A 22,621-nucleotide genomic window follows, 5' to 3' on the forward strand; every position below is an offset into this window, starting at 1 on the left:
AGGAAAATCTATATTCGAGGGTTTTCATGTTCCGATCTTTTTCTTCTTAAAACAATGGATAATATTGCCTTTTCATGCAGGTATATTCAATCCATCCTTTTTTTTACCTCGTTGATTCTATGGCTTCCAGAATGCAATTAACTGGACATTTTTTTGCTTAATGTTTTTCTTTTTCCATTTACCTGTCCGCCCGCCAACCTCTTTTCTGTTCTCTTTCTGAAAACAACTAAAATGATTGCTTGCACAAAAAAAGAAGAACAAACTAAGTTGATTCTGATTCTGTCAACACGGTCTTCAGAACAGAATTAATGAAGCACTTGTATGTATTACAATAAGCACACTTCTAACATCCACATACACATAGCAAATAAAACTGTAAGCAAGAGCACGAGGGGAAACGTTCTAGGTATTTAGAGATAACTCTTAACCAGGGTTTACACCTACTGACTTTTCAAACGACGTGGTCACAGTCAAGTCGTAATAAAGTCGAGATGAGTCACGGCGCGCTCCTGCATTCAGTCGTGGTATAGTTTATCACATTTTTACCCCGATTTTTATCATATCAAACAGGGTTGATATTCTGGCAAGTCGGGCTGGGTCTGAACTGAACGACTACAATGACGTAATTTCGTAAACATTGTCAACGTAGACTTAAAAATAAAACTAGGAATATTACATAATTACAAGTGGCTCGTATTTTGAAGAGGAAGCACCCCCCAAAACATTTGCCAACATTGCAAATGGATGGTATTTACCCGTTGTAAATGACCCCTGAGCACTGTGCTTTTATGTTGTTATGGGTTTTATGTAACATGCGAGGTGCTTTTATTTTGAAAGGGTTTCCATGCCTGCTCAGAGTGAGGTTTCGATGATTAGTTTGATTTTCACCTGTCCGCTCAGAGTGAGGTTTCCATGATTAGTTTGATTTTCACCTGTCTGCTCAGAGTGAGAGGAGAATGTTTGCAGCAGAAAGAGGCTTTTAACACCCTGCTTAAAATAATGGGCCAAAAGTTTGTATTCCATTTACCTAAGATCTGTTTAATTGTCATGTTTAAGTTAGGTTTTGAATGTTTAATTGTTTTATGGCTTTTATGTTGTTTTTGAACTCTAGTTACTAAACTGATTTGAACCACCAAAAAAAAGACCATCTTTGAGCGGGGTGTACGATTTGCTTAGTGGATTGGATGATTGCACTCCCATAGTAATAAGGAAAAACACACAGGCTACCGGTATTTAGCCAGGGTTCCAGCTAGCCGCAATTTGCAACTCTCGATTTTTTAAATAATGGGATGAATCTAGAGTTGCAATACCCTCCATTGACTCCCTACTTTCTGTCAAGAAATTCTGTGCAGGTGATTCTTTTTAGTGCTGGAGTTTGGAAGCACTCTTCATAAGTCACTGAACGGCCCTGTGTACCACCTGTTTCGAATTTGTACATAATGCGGGAGGCAGCAGCGCGACCTGTTAATAAAAAAGAGTGCTTCAAAACTGCAACACTTCAAATCAAAAATAATTGCATGCTTAGAATTTCTTGACAGAAAGTAGCTCATAACATGTCTACGGTGGATTTTTATGAAAAACAAGCTCGGCAGATTGAAAGAGGATAATTCAAGCTTGGACTACAGCTGCAATGTTGGTGAGTTTAACGTTGTTTAATACAAGCAGATCACAAACGCAATTTGGATATAGTATAGGGAGTCAATGGAGGGTATTGCAACTCTAGATTCATCCCATTATAAAACAATCTAGAGTTGCAAATTGCGGCTAGGTTCCAGCCTGCTTCCCATGGAATGCAGCAAAGCAGGTTGGAACCTAGCTGCAATTTGCAACTCTAGATTTTTTTTATAATAATGGGATGAATCTGGAGTTGCAATACCCTCCATTGACATTCATCCAATTTGCGTTTGCAATCTGCTTGTATTAAACAACGTTAAACTCACTTTGTGGCCGATGTTTTACTTAGATGTCAAACATTGGCCAAATTGTCAAATAGCCTAATATAAGAAAGGGGAAAATAGCCGACTTACAAGCTCACAACAACTCACGACCTTGTAGATCTGAACTAAACCGAGTCAAACTAAATTGAATTTCTCAACTCCTATTCCAAGTGATTATCGGGGTGGGTGGTCCCCACTCCCCAGTTCAAAATGTCGGGGGGGTCACGGCCTGAAAGGGTTGAGACACATTTAATAAAAACACCCAACCCATTTGTTTCTCCAGGCAATCCTATTCAGTCGATACGCAAGACTCTGGCACGAGCAACAACACGGGGGAGCATCATGGTGACCAACCGGGTAAACTGACTCTCTTTCTGCATCATCGTCGTCATCACACACTTTGTTTTTAAAGCCAAAAACCACAGGATATCTAACACGTTCACACACATTACACACTTTGACACTCCATGAATGAATAGTGGACAAGGAAGGACTTGCTTTCATCTTTTATTCCTCGGACAAATGGAACAAACTCCAGGACTCTGAAACTGGATAAACGTCACTATAGACATTTAAGTCTTAAGGCACTGCTTGAGGAATGCATTACAAGGACTATACCTGCTTTGTATAGCACCTGTGTATTTGCATTACATACAATTTAGGCATTTAGCAGACGCTCTTAATCCAGAGCATTGGGTTGTTGTTTTCATTTGTTGTTGTTTATTCTGGTCTTCCCTGATTTAAATAAAGGTAAATGAAAATCACACATTATTAGAAAACAACATTAAAATCTAAGCTTTGCCTTTTGAAGCCAGTGATGAAGGTGAAAATTACTGACCATTTCCAGCAGACCTTAAAGGGTAAGACCACTTGTTTAGAGGTTTGGGTTGTTTTCTTACCTTATTATGGGCAAACTAGTCCATTCCATGAGTTATTTCGCACCGTTGTGTTGTTTATAAGAAATTTGAGAAATAAAAAAAGTCGCTCATTGACTTCCATTGTAACAGGGAAACAGCTCTCAAAGTCAGTCTTTTAGCACATGAACCAACGCAACAAAAGCTGATTCTGACAGTTTATGACACCAGGAAAACTCATACGGTTTTATTTTTAATAAAAAATGTCAACTTTGTCTTGTTTTGACTAATTTGTGTAGAAAGAAGATCCGGTAGGTATGCCTACACCGACCGAATCACTGCTGTGAAAAACGATCTGATTGGACCAAAACTGTACGCCACTTCCTTTTGTACCCCTTCAGACTATAGAAAGACCAACGACACCAAGAACAATGAGATGATGAAGCCCATGGAGAAGTGTGATGGAGAGGTAAAGTTGTGACTTTTGAGGAGGGGTCCTTGGTTGAAGACCCCTGTTCTATAAAGCAGTGGTTCCCAGACGTTTTCATGCAGTCAAGGACCCCCAAATTGACACTAATTAGCCCGCGGACCCCCGTTTGAAGAGATATGCCAGGGACGCCTCCATAAGAAGATTTTTACGGCCCTAGCAGAGATCCTCAACCCGTTTCATTTCAAGGACCCCCCCCCCCCCCAGTTTGACATGCATTAGCCTACGGACCCCCATTTAATGACATTTCTATCTCTGAGACCCCCAATTTATATTGTAAAATCAATGTTAATTTAACTGAGTGTACAAATGGAACGGGTCCATTTTGTTCCATTTGTACACTCTCGTACCCCTTTTCCACCGGTTGGTTCCCAATGGGAACCGATTCAGTTCTTTTTGCTTCCTAGTCCATGAGCCAGAGCTCCAAAATTGGTTTGAAAACTAGACATATAGTAGGCCTACACTGTTTATAGGATCAATACAAGTAAATGAATACATGATAACCCTTCCACAGTAGTAGCTTTTTCATATGTTCGATTATTTTGCATATTTTCCTACATAATGCCGCATTTGCATATTTCAAAATGTGTAATACAATAAATCATTGTCTTCGTGTAAGTACTCAATTGGGGAAATTTCATGGTGATAATCTAATATAGGTATGCTATGCCCACTCAATTCATAATTAACGTTCCAATTTTGGAGCTCTGGCTCATGGACTAAGAACCAAAAAGAACTGAACCGGTTCCCATTGGGAACCAACCGGTGGAAAAGGGGCCCTCTCAGAGTTACAGACCCATAAGGGTCCATTTGTTTCCAAACTATAATTTAGCTGGGTACCCCCTGCAACTCCCTCAAGGACCCCTGGGGGTCCCTGGACCCCACTTTGGGAACCACTGCTATAAAGTCTAACTGTAAAGTGATTGCACCTGTTGGTTCCTCACCAGGTGGTCAAAGAGTCCAGCCGGGAGAAGGAGGGGGACTCATGAGACGTCACGAGAAGAAGGAATCACGATGGCAGGATCACAACATGCTATACATGAAATAAAAATACAATAAAGCAGTGGTTTTCAACCCTTTTTCATATCAAGGCCCATTATTTATTCATGCAGCATTTGAGCCACGTACGGACCACCATTTGATGAGATTTAGCCTCTCAGACCCAAAACTTATAGGGATATTTCACTTTCAAAAACACTTTTGGTCATTTCATCGTCTACTCGGGCTTATGTGAACACCACAGACAGTTTGTAAGTTGCTCCATTAAATATTTGATATTAATTTTAGCTGCCCCGCCCCCTTTCTATACAAACCCATTGTAACTTCAAACTCCATTTTAACCATGATAGACTCATCGCAAACACTGTTGACTGATATTGTCCTAATACATGAGGGGGCTGTGCTTTTTCCTTTACTTTTTTCATTTATTACAATTATTTTAGATGTTTTGGACAACGTAGAGTCATGGAGAGCAGCCTTTCCAGAAAAAAATATTTAAAAATGAAATGGAAAAAGCAGTGCAGTATCAGTATTCCCAAAAGTAGGCTAAGTAAAGTAATTTTTTTCAGGAGCCTTGGTGGAAAATGTGATTTCCGTGTTGTTTACGTTCGTTTTGTGATAGTGTGGTGGTGTTGGTCGGTTCAGGTTATGACCGATATAATTAATCACTCGTTCTTTAACTGCAGAGGTTGTGATATTTATTTGGCTTTATTATCATTGTTTTTTTTCCTGTGGTTGTTCTATTATCATTACTTTACGGAAAAGTAAAGTAATGAGTAGTGTTGGCAGTACTTTTGGCATGGGAGTTTTGAAATGAGTAACAAGTAATGTGTTCTTGTTTTTGAGTATCGAGCTTGTTGTAAGTCACTTTACAATTTACATGTACAGGCATTTAGACACACTTTATCCAGTGATTTACAGTAAGGCGTACGGTGGCACAGTCGGTAGTGCTGTCACCTCACAGCTAGAAGGTCCTGGGTTCAATTCCTGCTGTGGGCGTGTTCTCTCCTCCGCATCATCAGTGCCCATACCTGAGGTGGGGTTGGCGAAAGGGCCTTTCTGTGTGGAGTTTGGGGAAAGGAACGTGTTCCTTCCACGCGTCTGTCCGGGGAAACTCTCCCCTTTCAGGTGAAAAGAAGCAGCTTGGACTCCTCATGCATAGAAGGAAGCATGATGTCATTAGATAATTGACACTGGGTGAAAAAAGGAGGAGGACGACGATGACCAGAGAATAGGCTCTGTGCATAATTATCAAAGTTATGGGAAACTGACTCCAAACAGGAAATGTTCATGCCACCTTCTGGGAAAGGGAACTGTTGCAGTTATGCTACTGTAACAATAAGCACCTTCAGTCTGTTCAAATAATGCAATATCAAAATGACTAACTGCTCAGTGTCAAAGTGCTATCCAAAGTGATGTAAAATGTATTGTTCTAGTTTACGGGGATAGAACCGGAACCCACTACCTCACTGTATTAAGCACAATGTTCTCAATGCACTATATGAAGAGACCTACCTCATGTTCATATTTTTGAGTACCACAGACGAAAAACAGTCTAAGTCCAAATTTCATTCTGACCTCTCAACGAAAAGGCCTCGTTGTCCTGAACCCTTATCTATCATTTATACATTATGGCTCAATAGTGTGGACTTAGACTGTTTCCCGTCTGTGGCATTTAATACAATGCTAGTATTTGCATCTGTGTGGCATGACTTGATTGTTTACTGTATTCCTGTGACAAAATGTTTCAAGCATGCAAGTAGAAAGTAAAAAATGAACGGTAATTCAAATGTTAAGATATTTTTTGGGAGCAAGTACTGGCCATGACCTGAGGGTAAGTAGAACATGACCTGTACTTGCCCGAATGGCAAGTACAGGTCTAGTGTCAACCCCCTGATACACACATATCTTCCATCCCAGTTATTTCCAGTGTTTTCACCATTTCTTCGCCACAGCATGTCTCCTGTTGCCGCTCTGTGCAGAAAGCCTGCAAGTCGTTCTTGACCGACTACATGCACTTTGAATTGCATGATAGTACATCTATTGTTTTTGTAAATGTATAGACATATAGGCTACAATTAAAATATATTTGATTTGATGTCAAGGTTGGTGTTACTTTACACTCACAGCCTATAGGCCCCTGAGTAAAAGTGTTGGTGAGCATGCATAATACCCGAGCCAGCATTGCAGAACTGTGCCTGCAGAAGTTACAAATATGGCTGCATGTTCTATTAGATACGGTGGAGACAATTGGAATATGTTGCTGCTATACTGCACGTTGTTTATGAAAAGGGTCAAATCATTGTTTCTAGATAGATTTAGGCTGTTAAAATGAATCATGACTTTTTTATACAAGACCATGCAAGGACCACAATTAATACGTCTTTGACTATTTCAGTGAATGTGTTTTATTTTAAACATTGTTAAAAAAGGAAAAGGAATAAGGCCACACAGCGACACAGGCATAGTTTGAAATTGTCCCCCTCCACTCAGATTATAACAAATCTTGTTGGGTGTTGGGTGTTGGGTGCTACAGTGGTCCACTTCACCTTCGGATCGTGTCTCAAGGCCACCAGACACGGCGCGCCTCCGTCAGGACATCAGTGATAATGACAATGGGTGATAATGACATACTGAAACAGTGAGTATGCCAGTATGGCCATATTGGCCCTATTCGAAGGTGCTGATAACGGATGATTTCGCCTATTCAATAGAGAGATAACGGTCGAATGGGATGCAGCCTTCACTACCCACCCCTTTGATCTCTTGCGGAAAGCCCGTTTGGTGGAATACTGGACAACTCACCCCGGTGAGTTGTCTTCACTTTCTGACATGTCGGGGTGAGTTGTCTGTACTTTCCGCTGGGGCGAGTTGGGCGAGAAAGTACGGACAGCTCACCCCGAAAGTCCAGACAACTCACCCCGGTGAGTTGTCTTCACTTTCTGACATTGCGGGGTGAGTTGTCTTTACTTTCCGTGGCACCCATTACAGTATAGGCCTAATGCAATTTCGGATCTAACTATCGGTTCCTACAGACGTGCGCAGTCACGGCTAATAATAGGGGGGGGGGGGGGGGAAATCATTCAGATTATACAAGGAAATGAGTGGAATCAGAGGTTTAAAGACATTTTCAACAATTTAAGATCTCCATTTTGGCAGGAATATGCTTGGAAGATGGAAACAATGTTGCACATTCATCTAATCATATGGGTAGCCTACATACAAACAATAATGTTTGTATTTGTAAGGTTTATTAAATGTATGAATTTTACCTTGACATACTTAAAGGGGAATAGCACTCATTTTCGACATTTTACTGTGTCATAAATATATTTACATCTGTAGCCTATATTGTGATTGTAGAAATTGTTGTTGTTGCAAAGTTCTGAAAATAGACTACTTCAATATCCAATAGGAACTATGTCACCATTAGTTCAGTAAAGTATATAAAAGAGCTCAAAGGCTACATATTCAGTCAGACAACTCACCCCGAAAGTGAAGACAACTCACCCCGAAAGTGGCCGAAAGTGAAGACATCTCACCCCCGAAAGTGAAGACATCTCACCCCTGGTGAGTTGTCCGGACGTTCGGGGTGAGTTGTCCTGACAACTCACCAAAAGTGGCAAAAGGGGTGAGTTGTCTTGTTACCGTTTGGTGCAGGGTCCAACTGAAATTGAAACCTTTTTTTTTCCCCTTGTCATATGATCGAGCGAGTCATAGATTATTTTGTAAAGTCCTAGCTACTTTCACATTTAGAAATGCAGTCCTGCCATGTACCTTTAAAGAAAAGGTTTATAATTTCAATTAATTAAATGTAATTTCGATTGTTAAAAAAAACAAAAACGAAACTATAGCAATAACAACTCTTCTGGAAAATCCAATCAAAAAACTAAACTAAAAACTTGAAGACAAAAAGTCCAACAAGTTGAATACAAACTGATGGAAAAAAAAGCAATAACCTTGGATTGTGTTGTTGACACACATGCAGGGTGAGGACAGCTGAGAGCCTCAGGCATGTTGCGGCTGCATGTGTTCCCACATCTACACTCATTCTTGGATTCATAACGCTAATGAATATGCAAAATCCGTTCGAAACCTCTCATCTCCATAATTATAATACATTTAGTGAATGATTGACCTATACTTGATCATACCACAGTGTCACACGAAACGAAAGCATCAAAAGTAGCAGATCCACAAGTTCAATTTGTGACGCGTTTCGAACTGTTGCTATCTTCGAATTTGAACCCTGATAAGTAACGTCTTTTGGACTTGTGAGGTTTTTCCACCCGACAAAGACGATATGCAAATACCACATTCTGAGCCACGTACGTGGCCGACTCGGCAAACGTCCTCATATTACACGTCAGCAACAGTCTGTCACACTGCCTGTTACTGAAGCTGTAAAGGTAGCATTTTTTAAGAGCCTGCTCAGGGACTACAGATGAAATTTAGCGTTTGGCTAACTCTGGCCCATTTACATTGAGGTGAAAACTGACATGTTGATTAATGAGCTTTGTCCCTGTCAAATAAATAAATAAATAAATAAAGCCTACATTGAATACCACAGACGAAAAACAGTCTAAGTCCACACTATTGATCCATAATGTATAAATGATAGATTCAGGACAACGAGGCCTTTTCGTGGAGGGGTCAGAATGAAACTTGGACTTAGACTGTTTTTCGTCTGTGCTACTCGGTTTATAATGTTTGAAATACCAGTGAATATATAATTAAAGGCTATAGGGGCCGGGGGGCTACTCACCAAATCACAGGTTATTGTGCAGGAAAAGGATGGACTCCACCGTTGACGAATTCAACGCTGTCCTCCACTCGGAGATGGTTCTGCCTGCAGCGCTGAAAACCCGTTCACTGGAACTGCTGCTGGCCGGGATGCAAAGCACTGATCTAGCCAACTTTGCCAGTTTGGGGTAGGCTGACTTGTTGGCACTCCACCAGCCAAGGACATCTCTCTCATCAGCCATGGCAGGCGTCTGGGCAATATAGAGAGACACCTCGTCAGCTTGTCTCTCACCAGCTCTGTGCTCATTTTCCCACTCGACAAACACGTCCGCATGTTGCGCCTCCGGAGGTGGTGTCCCTGGCTCCCCAGCCTCCTCTTATCTCCATCAGTGTCTCCATATGGGACTGGTGCTGCTTCTGCAGGCATGTTCAGGAGAAGAGCGCGGACGTGGTCATACACACGGCTCCTGTCCGATGTTGACATCATTCTTAACCGATTACATTTTGGCCAGAGGAATGTGGCGACTTTGTGACAGTCATCTATGGTCACGAGCGAGCCACTCTTCATGCCTTTTCTGCCCGGCGGCCTGCTGGGCTGAGTCGTCTACGTGGGGCCGACAATGACGTTTGAGTTTCTCGTTCCAAAGCACCACAAGATTGAGTGTAGGATACTTGTCTCCCTCGAGTTCCTTCTGAGCTTCGTAGAAAGGCTTCAGGAAGTTTATCAAAAAGCTCAGTGTGTCCGGGTAAATCTTTTCGATTCTTTCACTCTCTCCTTCACTTCCAGTTTAGCTTGAAGCTCATTGAAAAACGGCCTATAGTCAGTGTGAGGTAAACTGAACTGAACCGGCTGTCCCCCATTTGCAAGAGAGTTGTGGTCAGGTCAGCTGCGAGCCCGCTCTGTTTAACAAACCTCACTAACTCCTTTGCAGCAGTAAGTGTATCTGCCATGTCAGGACAGCCATCCGCCTCCAGCTCTTTGATGTCAAGTCCATGACGTAACACTGTGTTGAGTACGTGGTCAATGCAGTCGAGTCGTTGGTATGGACGCAAAGCCAGCATAATGTTGCTGCCCTGATCAGTAACCCACACAATTCTATTCAAGGCAGCAGGTTCCCGTCGGGTCCCGAAGGGCTCGGGCCAACATTTTAAACTCTAATGTGCAGGAGAGGAGAGGTATGAAACCCTATTCCATGACGATCTCCCCTCGAGTTTTTATTTTGTCATGTTTTCAGTTTTTCCCTATATCCAGCTTTTAGTCTATGTTCACAAACTTCTGTCCTACACACACATTAAATTTTACGTCATAGTGTGACCCAAATAGGCATGGGGGGCTATATCTTATCGCCACCCCTTAACCCTTATCCCTAAACTTATTTGCAAAAAAAACCTTTTAAAATAGTTCAAATAGCTGATCTACAAGCTTACACCGTGTAGGCAAATATGTTAAGGGATAAGGGTAAAGGCTCATACATAGTCTGGATTTTCGGTGGTTAGGTGACCACCAAACTACAACACGACGTCACGAGCCGCGGTGAAGAGCAAACCACCGCCACCGCTCCAGCCCTTCTCTCTGTTTTTACTCACTTTACTGATGGTCACCTCATCACCGAAAATCCAGACTATGAATAGGCCTTAAGGGTGGTAGGCCTACAAGATGTAGCCCGGGGTCTATTTTACGTCATGTTGATGTACGATGATAACAGCGCCCTTTGAGGGGCGGGCTAGCACACCTCTTTTGGGCTAGCCTCCTATACGGAGCTTTTGTCCGCAACACAAACATTAAATGCCCTTGACAATGAAGGGAAAATGTACGTCATCTTGTCCCCACACGTCTCATATTTGCCATCGACAATGAAAGGAGAAATTAGGTCAAATTAATGTCCGCCAAATAAGACGTATACATTTGTGGCAACAGGCATTCTGATTGGCCAGTATGAGATGATCCATGATGATGTACGATGATAAGAGCGCCCCTCACTTCAGACGGGTGTGATTTAAAAAAAATATTTAGATAGATATTTAGACACTAAATGGTACCTCCCTGTGGGATATTATTTATCCCACAGGGAGGCCTGTCTGTCTGTCCGTCCGTCCGTCCTTCCGTCTGTCTGTCTGTCCATCCATCTATCTATCTAATGCACACACACATAAAAAGTATCACGCCTGTGTGAAGTGAGGGGACACTCTTATCATATGTCATCATACATCATCTCATTCTGGCCAATCACAATTTGCATCCTCACTTTCGTCTTCAATGTTTGTGTTTACACACTTTCGTCTTCAATGTCTGTGTTTACACACTTTTGTCTTCAATGTGTGTTTTACACAGACCCTCAAAGCTGGACATATAGGGCCCTCAAAAATGGACGGTCTTCCCAGATGGAAGTTTGTGAAACGAGTGAAGCAAGCTTCTTCAATCTGGTGGAGTCATAGCGGCTTTTAAAGTAACTCACCAGCTACCGTATTATGGCTGCTTCAACATGTGACCATGTTTGTGTTGGTGCTTTTAGCACACTGGTGGAAAATAAATGAATGATCCAGGGTATTAAAACCAGCACTTAGTTCCATCACTGGCTGTACTAGCTGCTTCAGTGGCTCGAGACCGACAGAGCGAGCTGCAGTGTTGTTGCTGGGCATATTTGTTGAGTATTTGTGTGTTCAGAACACAGAAGAGTTCGGTGGCAGTATGTATTGGCAAGTGTCTGTCCGAGGGTTTATCAGTTCGGCCATCCGACAAACGTTATTGTTCAGTTGGACTCTGTGAAGTATATAGCCATCTTTAGGGAAACTTAGCAGCCATGGTGGTATTTGCTATACTTAGCATCCTCTGCTGGACAGTAATGGAATGTGGAGACGCTGATGTTCCTTCATATATATTTCTATCCAATATGGATACAATTGTGTGACATTAGACAAGTTGAATGATTGGAACTCTTGCCACATTGTCTACAATAGTAAGTATTTTCTCAAGTGTGGATTCTATAGTGTCTCTTCAGGGTTAATTAGAAACACTGACACTCTTGTAACACTTGTAACGATGTAATATCGTTCTCCAGGTGTATTTTCAAAGCATCTGCATGACTGAAACTCTTGTCACATTGTTTACAGTCAAAAGGATTTTCTCCTGTGAGAAAACGCTGGTGTGACTTCAGGTGACTTTCAACTGAAGCTCTTGTCACAATGTTTACAGTGGTAGGGTTATTTATCCAGTGTGGATACGCTGGTGTCTCTTCAAATTACCTGACTCAGTAAAACTCTTGTCACAATGTTTACAGTGGTAGGGTTTTTCTCCAGTGTGGATATGCTGATGTCTCTTCAAGTTACTTATCTGACTGAAACTCTTGTTACACTGTTTACAGTGGTAGGGTTTTTCTCCAGTGTGGATACGCTGATGACTCCTCAATTCCCATAACAGACTGAAACTCTTGCTACACTGTTTACAGTGGTAGGGTTTTTCTCCCGTGTGGCTACGCATGTGTATTTTCAAATATTCAAGGCGACTGAAACTCTTCTCACATTGTTTACAGTGGAAAGGTTTTTCTCCAGTGTGGACAGGCAGGTGTGACTCCAGGTGACTTAACTGACTGAAACTCTTGTTACACCGTTTACAATGATACGGTTTTTCTCCAGTGTGGATACGCTGGTGTTTCTTCAGATTGCCTGACTCAGTAAAACTCTTGTGACAATGTTTACAGTGGTAGGGTTTTTCTCCAGTGTGGATACGATAGTGTCTCTCCAGGTAACTTAAATGACTGAAACTCTTGTCACAATGTTTACAGTGGTAGGGTTTTTCTCCCGTGTGGCTACGCATGTGTATTTTCAAATATTCAAGCTGTTGAATATTGGTAAGCTGTTGACGACAGCACGATCTTGGTAAGTTTGTGTCTTCGTGTTTCTGGCCGTTTAGAGAGCTGTTGATCGTCTGACAGGCTGCTGAAGGGATCTGGCTTTTGCTCTGCATTTGGCAGTCCAGGTCATCGTGGCCCGTCTTTGCGTATTCATGAAGGTCGACCTGATACATCAAACCATACGGATGCTCCGTAAAGCTGACCTGAGTCTGGGGTGATGTCATATGTTACAGGAGCAGTGGTCTATTCTCAGAAAGGCTGCTAAACATGGATTGTGGTGGGATTGCAATTGCAGAATATTCACACTGTCGCTTGGAAAGATCTTCCTGAAAAATAACTGGTTTTGAATGACATTTTCAAACATATAGGAGGCAGAGTTCTGGGCTGACGTCACTATACACTAGTACAAAACATCACCACCATGCATGCCTGACGACACCATTTGTTCAGGCGCTGCTGCAGTTTGTGCATGTGTCTAGCCTGGCTCCACCCGGAATTGCTAGCTTTCTTAGACAGCACCAAGGAACCCAGATTGTATACGTTATTTTTTTAAACTGACCTCACAATGGTGCAGACTTGCTCAGTAAATAAGTGCCACAGCAGGTCCCGTCGAGGGAATGAGCCAGAAAACGGAATTAGATGTTCAGCTTTCCAGCATGGAGACAGCACCAAGGAACCCAGATTGACGAGTTTACAAAAATACGTAGAATGGCTTGGATCTCGGCTGTACGGCGCACGGGCGCAGAGACATACCGTTCAACAAAGTATCTAAGCACAGCCGTGTTTGATCACAACATTTTCCTTGTCCTTGTATTTGGGCCCGACGTTCTTTCTATCCATCCTGGTGGTGTTGGTCCACTATGTTGTCGCCAAGAACAAGCTCAATATTTACAAAAACATACCACAGTCACTCTATTCTGAGTGATGTGGGCTAGAATTTGAAGCCCACGTGAGGACCGTCCCTAGCTTTTCAGACGCCGCCCCCCTCTTGGTGACGTACACGTTTTCACACGCTATATAGGCCCTCAAAGACATGTTCTGGTTACTCGGTCTGTGGCCCTGTTAGTCTCGGTCGAAAATCCGATGCAGCAGCTGATTGGCCATCAGTGCCGTTTCGCGTCGATGACGTCAAACAACAAACATGGCAGCCCCCACTGTAGTTACATGCGACTGTATCGATCTGAATATTAAATCACCATATGATAAATAGTTTCTTTACAGAATTGGCAGGTTTTTAGAAACATCATCATCCGACATACTTTACTGTGTTTGTTTACACGCTAGCAGTGCTCGTTTACTGTGTTTGGTTAGCAACCGGGTTAGCCAGCCACATTGACAACGACGTCATCTGCTTTGTTGCTATTTTGATTGGTTGGTGTGAACCAAATCGCCGAAGGCTGCCACTTTGGCAACACCGATCCCATGAACCCACTGCCGTGGGAAGGGATTTCAGTCTGAATAATGAAGTGAAACAAAATGAAAATGCAGGCCGAGTGTCAGGCTAGCATGTGTCCTGACTTTGGCAGAATCTTATAATACTGTTTCACGTTGGGTTCAGCAACCACCAGGGATCCACGTGAATCTTTACCGTTTCGGTAACTCTGAGGGCTGAACTACTTTGCCTTTTTTTCTTTCTTTTTTTTTTTTTTACTATTTTGAAAATCATTTTTGAATACTTAAACTATCTACATCGACACGTTGTGAGCTGGTTGATTGGCAATTTTTTAACATAAAAATTGTATTTTAGTGTAAAAACTTGAATCAAATGGACACTTATGGGTGGTATAAGTAACAGTCTTGCATAATCTTGCTCCAGGGCTGACACAAGTATAGGTTTAATGAATACGCATGACCATTATACGGTTGTCACTAAACGATGGCAGTAGCCTATACGATCTGGGGGACACTGACCTGAAATGGAGTTGGAACAACAGATGTTCAGGAGGCGGAGGAACACACCTTGACCACACCTTCACGCCAATCTCCGCCCTCCACGCCAATCTACCTGAGCCTACTTATACCCGCCCAATACAACCCAGCATCCTCTATGCTTTCGTATGCTCGTACCCGCAGTACTCATACCACAGCCAAAGAAAAAACCACAGCAAAACGTTATACCAACTTGCTCACCTGCCACCATGGCCTCCTCCAACGTCCCGCTGTCCCCAGACTCGGGCGACGAATCCCCCGGGGACGCTCAGGGAAGCCCGACGCCTGCCGGCGCCGGGCGTTCGCCCTCCTTCGTCCCCGACACGTCCAGTACCTCCAACCCAGACGACAACAGTGGTGACAACAGTCCCACCACCGCTTCCCAGACCGCCGCCGCCCCGCCTTCCAACGCATCCCACCACTCTGTTTCCAGCCGCTCCTCCGGCGCTTCCTCAGGTCGGTCTCGCACCGGCTCTCAAAGCAGCAGCAGCACCTCACATTCCAAACACCGCTCTTTTAAGACGAAGGAACGCCACCAACCACCCACCCTCCCACCACCACCCTCCGACGGCACCAAGCGCTCCAGGCGCGCTCACCGCAGCTCCGCCGCCTCGCGCCTCCCCAGCAATCCAAGCCCGCCACAACCCGCCATCACAGACTGGACTGTAGCGGGACTCCATAAGCAGCTCCGCGCTCACAATGTCCCATTTGCCCGCTCCACCAACAAAGCGGGATTATTCAAGCTGTTCTGCGACACCACCACCACAACAACAACAACACAGCCGGGTCCTTCCTCGAGCCAGGCGCTCCCCGATGACGTCACGAGGCGCGCTCCTCGCGCTACCACCACTGCTGTTGACGTCACCCGCTGTTCCAGACGTTCCAGAGTCAACACAGCCTCCTTTCCCCCCCCTACCTCCAGCTTTGGGTATCTACACTATATTTGGAATATACTTCATTACTATTACTTAATCTTGTCAAGTTTTAAGTTTTAATGTGGTGTCAGTTACCCACCCTCCAGCGTCGGGTGTCTTACATTACATTTGGAATATATAGATTATATATATGTATATTAATATGCATGTATATATATTATATATGAGGTAATACATATGCCATATGTATTGCCATTACTTTAACTTGCCAAGCATTAAGCCCATGTAGTGTTAGTTACCCAACACCACCCACCTCTACCTCCTTCCTCCCCTCCCCTCCACTCCCGCCACTTCTCCCCACCACTTTTCCCCCATACTGCACATTTCTTCTAACAGCGCAACCCTTCCAAGCTCCCTCCCTTCCACCAGTACAATCCCACCAATCAGCGAAACCCCTCCAAACCCCCCCACCTCAGCGCCTGCCCCCCACAACCTCACGTCCCTCCTGTCCCTCCTGTCCTCTTTTGCCTCGCAGGCTGCACCACCTCCCAACCCCCCCCCCCCCCCTCCCTCCTCCCCACTCAAACTTCCCCCGTCCCCCCATCCCTCGCCGCCCTCGTGGCTACATTGAACCAGGCTCTGTCCGCCTACCCCCAGGCTCTGCCCGCCTTCCCACAGGCTCTGCCCGCCTTTCCCCAGGCTCTGCCCGCCTGCCCCTCCCTCCCGGCCCCCCACCACCCTACGCTGGCTCTCCCCAGCGTTCACTCTACGCTGGTACCCCCCAGCGTCTTTTCCGACCCCTCCTTCCCCCCTCCCCCCCGTCCCCCCCTTTTCTCTCTCTCCACAGCAACCCCGGCACTCGCCCCGTCCAACGCCCCCGCCAGGAACCCACAGAACATCGGCGCCGCCCTCCGCAACCAGATCCTACTAGGTAACGACCTTGACCTAGCCACTCTCCTCCGCCCCTCCATCACCAACTCCGAGTCCCGCATCATCGAATGCGGAGACATCTCCATTCAGCTCCGCAACCCCACCCCCTCACGCTCCGCCATCCTCACCGTCGCCGAGTTCGGCCTGGCTTTTTCCATCTTCAGAGACGTGATTTGCTCCGCCTACCCAGCTCGGCGCCAGGAGCTGGACGACTACCATACCATCATCCTCGACCTAGCCGTGAGGTTCGGCGGCTCCCTCTTCCTAGAATATCACCGCCAGTTTTCCGCCACCGCCGCAGCCAGACTCCATCAGCTCAACACAAATACCTACTGGGGCCAACTGGACCTAGAACTGTATTGCCGTATCTTCGCTGGAAGGCTCGCCATCGCCTGCAGCCTTTGCGGCAACCCCACCCACCCCGCCAGCCAGTGCGTCCACGCCGCCCCCCGCACCCCCACAGCCAAACCCATCACCAACAGACCAACTCCCGGCCCCCCTCCCTCCTCGCCATCTCCGCACCCCCGCCACGCCCCCAACCCTACCCAGCTTCCCAAAACTCCCTCGACAGACGCGGCCGCCCTGTCTTGTTCTGTGGCTCCTCAGCCATCTGTAACAACTTCAACGAGGCAGGGTGCGCCGCGGCTGTCTGCAGACTCCTCCACGTCTGCACCCACTGCGGGGGCGCCCATGCCCGCTCCACCTGCCCCCAACACCCCACCAAACCTTCCAAACCCAGCTGACATTCTGTCCACCTCTCCACCCCCATCAACATCCCCGCCCTGGCCGCTGCACTATCACGCCACCCAGACCCCGCAACTGCCTGCTTCCTCCTCGGAGGCCTTAACTATGGCTTTTCCCCTGGCCTCGTCACCCTCCCCACCACCACCCACACCTGCCACAACCTCCAGTCCGCCCTCACTGACCCAGACTCCGTCACTTCCTTGCTCAACAAGGAAGTGGCGAGCGGCTTTATGATCGGCCCATTCTCCACCCCACCCTTCCCCACCTACCGCATCAACCCCCTAGGCATCGCCACCAGGAAGTACTCAGGAAAAAAGAGGATCATCCTCGACCTCTCCTCCCCCCATGGCACCTCCACCCCCAGCGTCAACAGCCTCATCCCCAGCCCCCCCTTCTCCCTGCAGTACGCCACCATTGACGGCGCCATCAGGCTCATCCGACTCGCCGGCCAAGGCGCTTGGCTGGCCAAAGCCGACGTCACCGCAGCCTTCAAGATCCTCCCCCTCCACCCAGATTCTTGGCACCTTTTTGGGGTCTCCTGGCAGGACGCCTACTACTTCGCCGTCCGCCTCACCTTCGGCTGCAAGAGCAGCCCGAAGCTGTTCGACACACTAGCCGAAGCCCTCTGCTGGATCCTCACTAACAACCACAAGCTCCCCTACGTCACCCACCTGCTAGACGACTTCCTCGTCGTCACTCCCCCTCACGCACCCCCCGCCTCCGGCCTCACCACACTCACCTCCGTCTTCAACGACCTCGGCGTCCCCCTCGCCCTAGAGAAGACAGAGGGCCCTTCCACTTCCCTTGAGTTCCTGGGAATCACCCTGGACACTGTATCACTCCAAGCCTCCCTACCCCCCGACAAGCTCAACCGCATCACACTCCTCCTCTCCAATTACCTGAACCTCCCCCAGTGCAGCAAGCAACAGCTCCTCTCACTGCTCGGCCATCTCAACTACGCCATACGCATCGTCCCCCAAGGCCGCTCCTTCATCTCCAACCTCCTCCACCTTTCCACCTCAGTCCCCTCCCTTCACCACCAGGTCACTCTCGACACCCCCTGCCAAATGGAGCTCCGCCTTTGGCACCTCCTCCTCTCCAATTGGAACGGAATCACCTTCTTTTATGACGACTTCATCTCCTCCCCCGAAGACCTCCAACTTTATACGGACGCGGCCCCCTCAGTAGGCTTCGGAGGCTACTACGCAGGACGCTGGTTCTCCTCCCCCTGGCCCGACGACTTCCGCATCCTCGACCCCGACCATTCCCAGTCCTCCACCCTACACGAGCTCTACCCCATCATCATCGCCGCAGCCCTGTGGGGCTCAGAGTGGACCGGCAAGAGTGTCCTCATCCACACGGACAACCAGGCCGTGGTCCACATCATCAACAAAGGCCGCTGCTCCTCACTCCCCGTCATGTCCCTCCTGCGCCGCCTAACCTGGCTCACCGTCACCCACCAGTTTCTCCTCCGCGCCGCCCACGTCCCAGGCCACCACAACTCCATCGCTGACTCCCTTTCCCGTTTTCTGTTCCAGAAATTCAAGACCTTGGCCCCGCTATCCGATCCCCTTCCAGTCCCGGTCCCTCCATTTTCCGACATCATCTTCCCCTAGAACACCCTCTCCACCACCTCATCCTCCAGTCCCAGCGCTCCATCCTGCTGAGCGTAGCAGACTCCACCCTCTCATCCTACCGGACAGCTTGGCACAACTTCCGGTCCTTCCACCTCCGCCACAATCTACACTTCCCCTCACTCGATCTCCTCTCCCTCTCCGCCTTCATCAGCTACAGCGCCTCCACCCTCTCCACCCGCTCCTCCACGATCAGAGTCTACCTATGCGGCATCAGCTTCTTCACCAAACTCCTAACCGGTTCGCCCCATCCATTCACCCAGCACCCCCAAATCATCCTCCAACTCAAAGGCTTGCAGCGCGGCGAACCGCGGCTTCCTCCCCGGCGCCTCCCCCTCACCATAGAGATCCTGGCCTCCTGCATCCACACCATCCGTTCCGGCTACGCCAACCAAACCCTCAACTCCACCCTCGAATCCATGTTCCTCCTGGCCTTCTACGGCTTCCTCCGCTGCTCTGAGTTCACGGCCGCCAACCATAACTTCGACCCCGCAATCCACCCCTGCCTCTCCGACTTAGCCTCCCACGACCACGACACGTTGGTCTTCACCCTGAAAAGAAGCAAGTCCTCCCAGCATCGCCCAATTCCCATCTACCTCTTCCGCATCAACTCCCCCACCAGTCCTTTCGACTCCCTGGTCAACCATGTCCGCCTCAGACAATCCCAGCACGCTCTCCCCACTGACCCCCTCTTCACCAATGAACACGGAACCGTCGCCACCCGCTGCTGGTTCCTCCTCCACCTCCGCCAAATCCTCACCACCTCAGGCTACCCGTCAGAAAACTTCTCCGGCCACTCCTTCCGCATCGGCGCCGCCTCCACCGCCGCCAGCCGAGGCCTCCAGGACCACACTGTCCGCCTGCTCGGCAGATGGTCCTCCCAAGCCTACCTGACCTACATCCGCTCCTCCCTCCACGACATCAGACAGGCCCACAACTCCCTGGCCTAGTGGTCGCCCCCCGTCTTCCTTTTGGGGATCACGCCTCCATGTGTGCCGCGGGCTGACCGCCACACGACCCCCTCCCCAAAGACTCCAGGGTCGGCGACCCCCCCGGAACCCACGCCCCGCTCCCCCCACTCTCCTCCTCATCATTCCATTCTTTCATTCAATAAAATCTTTAAACCTTCCACAATGTGTGTTCATTCCAACTAGTGAAATGGAGTTGGAACAACAGATGTTCAGGAGGCGGAGGAACACACCTTGACCACACCTTCACGCCAATCTCCGCCCTCCACGCCAATCTACCTGAGCCTACTTATACCCGCCCAATACAACCCAGCATCCTCTATGCTTTCGTATCCCACCTCCATCCCCATCACCACCTCAGGACCAGCAGCACCTCCACTGCTCCATCTCCTCCTCCCTCTCTCCTCACCTCCTCCCTTCCTCAGAGTTCCCACGGGGGGATCACGCCTCCATGTGTGCCGCGGGCTGACCGCCACACGACCCCCTCCCCAAAGACTCCAGGGTCGGCGACCCCCCCGGAACCCACGCCCCGCTCCCCCCACTCTCCTCCTCATCATTCCATTCTTTCATTCAATAAAATCTTTAAACCTTCCACAATGTGTGTTCATTCCAACTAGTGAATATCACATTATCAGGTCAATGTGTTGTCATTGATGATTTGTTTGAAAGCTGAACACTTTGAGGTTTAGCCAGTTATCAGCGTGCAAAAGGAATATTCCATATTCTAAGGAATATTCAAATATAAAAAATAAAATAATAATCGACTATAACAAATTAAGGTTCGAATGATAAGAATAAAATGAAATGCCTCAGGAGTTCTCGCAAGACTGACCGCATACATGTAACGTTACTGAGCAGTTGTTCTTCACGAGATCACAGGGGCTTCCGCGGCATACGACTGAAACAAGGAAACACAACACAACACCACACTTTCAGGAATTTCAGACAAGTGAGCCATGCAGAAGGAGCATTAACCCTGTAACACCCGGATTAATTTCTACTTGCAAAAAAGAGATTTCAACCGTATACTACTTTTGAAGTGGTGCAACCACTTCCTTAAGTGACTATGTGTGTGGGTGGGTGGGTGGGTGGCTGGCTGGCTGGGTGCGTCTGAGCATGAAAACAGCATGGTTGTTATGTTTCATTCCTTACTGACTGCCAGTAGGCAGTAAACAATAGTGAATATACCTCTCGCGCTCCGCGTAGGTCGAGTCTTAATATAAACAAAGTCATGTGACGTGTAGGCTGACCGTGCGTCCCGGTAGGCTATATAAGCACGTGACAGCCCACACCCGGCCTCTTTTTTCTTCTCGCTACCTGACGTGAGTATCGTAGGTAAGTGTAGCTCCTAGAATCTGTACATCAGTTCTGTATTGCAGGTCCAAAGAGTTGTTAAGACACTATATGTGTCGTGGTGTTGACATCCTGCCTGTGGCTATTGCCGAGAGCGCAAATTGTTGTCCTCTCAAGGCTGTGGTTGTCAAAATTATCACCATTTCTCTTTGTTTGTCTTGAGGATCCCTAGCTACAAACACTCTCATGTATTGTTGTTAAAGGGCTTCCTCCACACACTGGGTGTTGGCCGCGTGCTGCCGGTTTCCCACAGCACTCGCCTAATTTACCTAGTTATATTGTTTGTTTGATAATTAAACTAATATTAATTCATTCTTAATTTGATTAAGAATATATAATTAGATTCAGATTACTGGAGGTTCCCACACGGTCTGTGCCTGCACAGTCCTCGCTGGGATTGCCTAGTTAAATATCTGAGGGACATTTGTTGTTTGATGATTAATCTAATCAATTAATTCATCTAAATAACTGAATTTGTTTAAAAAATTCAGATTACTGGAGGTTCACACATGGTCTGTGCCTGCACAGTCCTCGCTGGGATTGCCTAGTTGAATATCTGATTGACATTTTTGTTTGATGATTAATCTAATTAATTAGTTAATCTAAATAACTTAATTTGTTTAAAGACAATTCAGATTACTAGAGGTTCCCACATGGTCTGTGCCTGCACAGTCCTCGCTGGGATTGCCTAGTTAAATATCTGATTGACATTTTTGTTTGATTAATCTAATTAATTAATTAATCAATCTAAATAACTTAAAAAAAAAGAAAAAAAAAAAACTTTGGTTACTGGAGGTTCCCACGCATTCTGTGGCTGCACAGCTCTCGCGGGGATTGCCCAGTTAAGTGTCAAATTGACATTAAGCTAACAGCAGGCCATCTTAGCCTGACCGGTTAGCTACTCTGTTTGCTGGAGGTTACTGACGCGTTCTGTGATCGTACAGTTCTCGCTGGTATTGCCTGGCTTGAGACTACTGAGCTATGGCGTGTACGTCCTGTAGCGCTCAGCTCCAAGTCGACGATGGACATGACTTGTGTCCGACATGCTTGGGGGTCGGTCATCTCAGGGAAGCCCTGACTGACCCATGTATGAACTGTGGCACTCTACCACTCTCTGTGAGAGAGGCTAGGCTGCGTGAGGTGGAGAACCTCCTGGTCAAAGGAAACCTCCCACCTTCTGGGGTCCCCGCTGGGGTCCCTTCTGATGGGAAGGTGAAGCGCAAACGCGGGTCTCGCGCCGAGCACGGTCACCTGGCCCAGAAGAGGTCAACGGCGGCTGTCACGACTGCTCCATATCGCCAAGAAATGGACGATTTG

General features: G+C 47.0%; 1 long non-coding RNA gene across 1 annotated transcript; it reads left to right on the forward strand.

Moving 5' to 3' along the window:
* Positions 1 to 868: 868 nt before the first annotated feature.
* On the forward strand, positions 869 to 4,357 carry LOC306913446. The gene is made up of 4 exons (XR_013788535.1): positions 869 to 1,010; positions 2,221 to 2,294; positions 3,193 to 3,260; positions 4,226 to 4,357. It is a non-coding gene; the product is annotated as an uncharacterized lncRNA (long non-coding RNA).
* Positions 4,358 to 22,621: the final 18,264 nt, after the last annotated feature.

The sequence above is a fragment of the Electrona antarctica genome, assembly GCF_951216825.1.
Source record: "Electrona antarctica genome assembly, chromosome: 20".
In the NCBI taxonomy this organism is placed as follows: domain Eukaryota; kingdom Metazoa; phylum Chordata; class Actinopteri; order Myctophiformes; family Myctophidae; genus Electrona; species Electrona antarctica.